Source organism: Oratosquilla oratoria, chromosome 12, assembly GCF_046742065.1.
Source record: "Oratosquilla oratoria isolate Oo_2021 chromosome 12, ASM4674206v1, whole genome shotgun sequence".
Taxonomy (NCBI): Eukaryota; Metazoa; Arthropoda; class Malacostraca; order Stomatopoda; family Squillidae; genus Oratosquilla; species Oratosquilla oratoria.
In genome coordinates this window covers 39,525,983-39,529,406 of record NC_134788.1, presented here as the reverse complement: position 1 = coordinate 39,529,406, position 3,424 = coordinate 39,525,983, and positions in this window count along the sequence as shown.

Genomic DNA, 3,424 nt, shown 5'->3' with positions numbered 1-3,424 from the left:
CATATGCAATAAAGTATAAAACAGGAATAATTATTAACATAACCAAATAATCAAAGTAAATTAAGGCAAGGTGAAGGGGAGACCTTAACATTTTGTTAAATTTCGAAGGTAAATAAGATAGTCCTGCGGACTTACCTGTGGGAAGTAAAAGCGCCATTAATTCAAGTTTATGGAGTGGATGAGGTACATCTTTAAAAACATGTGGAAAAAGTACCACATGATTGGCAGGAAGCCATAATTTGTCCAATGTAAGGCTGTAAAACAACTTGTGCAAATTATTTTCCCATGTTATTAAGGTATGTTTACAAAGCATTCTCCCATGTTGGAAAATTATATTGTATGTAAATTATTATCTTACGTTGGAAAAGTATACGAAAGAATAATAGAGAGAAAAATAGGATTTTTTGTTGAGGTTAGGCAACATAGCAACATAAGGCAACATAGCAACATAGTCAACATAAGGAAACATAGCAACATAGCATAGCTTCTGACCAAAGAGGAGCAAGACACATCTGGTATATACAATAAAGTTGGTACTAGAAAAGAATTGGAAGTGGGACATTAAGAAATACGCGGTTTTTATCGACCTGAGGAAAAAAAATCTTCGACAGAATCACTAAAAACTGCTTATGGAGAAACAACATTAAATAGATTGACAAGATTTTGACAAGGTAGATCACGGCATTCTCCTACATAAGCTACAAAATCTCGGAATAATGGGCTCACTTGGAAGATGGTTGCATAGTTTTCTAACAGGCAGAACTCAACAAGTATCTGTCCAAGGAGAACTGTCTGAGCCCAGTAGAGTAAAAAGTGGTGTACCACAAGGGTCAGTGCTAGGGCCACTCCTCTTCATTATACATGTAGGACTAGATATTGACGAGAAACTAAAGTATACTGAAGCGTCCTCTTTTGCCGATGACACCAGGCTGAAAAGGCAGATAACATGCCCAGAAGATGCAGAAAATACACCAAAGGACCTCAATGAAATACAAATTTGGGGAAGCATCAAACAACATGGCATTGAATGGTGAGAAATTTGAACTTGTACGCTATGGGAGAAATGAAGACCTCAAAAACTCCACAAACTACAAGTACAACAACCAACTCATCACAGAAAGAAAAGAGCATGTCAAAGACCTTGGGGTATTCATGAGCGACGATGCAACTTTCTCACACCACATGAATAAAATAATAGAAGCAGGAAGAAACTTGAGTGGGTGGGTGGGTGCTTAGAACTTTTAACTCCAGAGATGGGCAGTGCCTAAAGACCCTATGGAAGTGTCTGGTAGACCCAAGGCTCGAGTACTGCTGCCGTGCAGCTATGGTCCCCATACAAAATACAAGAAATAGCCAACCTAGAGGCTATCCAGCGTTCCTTCACTGTAAAAATTCAGGGAGTACAGCACCTAAGCTACTGGGATAGACTGAGCCAGTTAAAAGTGTACTCTCTGCAGAGGAGAAGGGAACGGTATATAATCATCTATGTGTGGAAAATCCTGGAGGGCAGATCGAGTACCTAATGTGGGGAGAGTGGCAAACTACCATCCGAGAAAGGGAAGACTATGCTATATAAAGGGTACTGTAGGCTCTATACAAAGAGTGAAGACAATAAAACACAACTCTTTCACTCACAATGGACCTCGTTTGTTCAACTGCCTCCCAAGAGATCTCCAGACAGACACTGGCCCGGAGTCTTTCAAGAGAAAGCTGGACAAATGGCTGGATGGGTGACCAGACCATCCACCGATACCAGGATACCCCTACAGCCACCACAGCACCCTGCCAGAAGCAGTACAGAACCAAGGACAACTTGGAACGTGCGGAAGCCGACTTCAGCCGTGTCATTAACAGACAAAATTACCGAAAGTATACCGAAAGTAAGTAGATCCTTAAATGTTACGAGTAACCAAATTCTCACTGACTGAATTTTGTGAATATAGATGAAGCTTTTAAACAGATGTACTCTTTAGCATGAATACAAGGTTTTTGAATGTAAATTGAAGCATATGTTCTCACTTGATTTAGTTTCTTTAATTGAATGCTGTGAGAAAAAAAAAACGCCACTGTGTCGTGGGTTTGATTCGGTATGGACAAGCCAGGGGAAAATGAGACTCACGATAACACTAAAACTAAGGTTCATTAATGGTTCATAGGCTCGGAGGGAACGGACGTAATCTTGTTGGGAGGAGGTCCGGAGTGATGGAGGGAAGGCCTCATCAAGCGTCTACTGTACGTGGCTGTGGGCGAAGAGCCACACACAGGAGGGAATGAGGCCACTTGCTGGAGCGAACGGGTCCTGAGGCAGCTTGCTGGAGAGGAGGACTGGTCCTGGGGCGGCTGGCTTGCTGGAGAGAACTGCTGATTGGAATTGAGCCCGGGAGAGAAGTCGGGAGAGATCTGAATTCTGAATTCTGATTTCCTAGGTAAGACCATCCGTTTGCGTGGGATCGGTTTTTGTGGGAGGGGAAGAATGTAAGAAAATGAAAAGATAGTAGTGTATAAAAGAGGGCTATTGCCACTGGGCGAAAAGATATTAAACAACTAATTGAAAATAAAAAAACTAAGAAAAGAAGAAATAATTAATTTTGAATTTTAGGTTGGTCGTTGGTCGTCTTTGGGTTTGTTGTCTTTTGCGCATGCGTCATGACGTCATAGGCAGAGATTGATAGATAAAAAATGAAAATAATTAAAAAAGATAAAAAGATGAATGATGAAGACAGAAAGAGAATAATTCATTTTGAATTTTAGGTTAGTCGTTGGTCGTCTTTGGGTTCGTTGTGTTTTGCGCATGCGTCGTGACGTCACAGGCAGAGATTGATAGATAAAAAAATTAAAACAAAATAAAAAAAAGATAAAAAGACAAAAAAAATGAAGAAAAGAGAGAAAGACAGAAAGAGAAAGAATGAGTTAATTTTGAATTTTGAATCGTTTGTTGTCTTTGGGTTTGTTGTTGTCAATTCAATTCAATTCAATAAGTTTATTGTCGATGTACAACAAAGGAGAGAGTTGGGTCTTGCCAACTAACCCCTATACATTTTATATTTAATTTGTTTATTACAGTTTTATAAAAAATAAATGTTTATATTACAATATCACAGTGTTGTATTTAACATTTGAAAGCAAACATTGGATGTTTTTTTAATCATTTTAGTTAAAATATCATTATTTATGTAATAGCATATGAGTTCGATGAGGTTCCATTGTCCCTGTGGTCTAAATTCATCGATTATTGGGCAATAGTGTACATAATGTTGTAGTGAATGTCCTCCCGGCCTTGCTTCCCTGTACACCTCCCAGTGATATTTGTATCCCAGTCTGAGTCTCATAGTGACTAAATCCATTTGGGAACTATGTCTACCATATGGATATTCTTCTGTATTGTTTAATACTGCCTTATAATGCTTGCTACTTACACCACCCA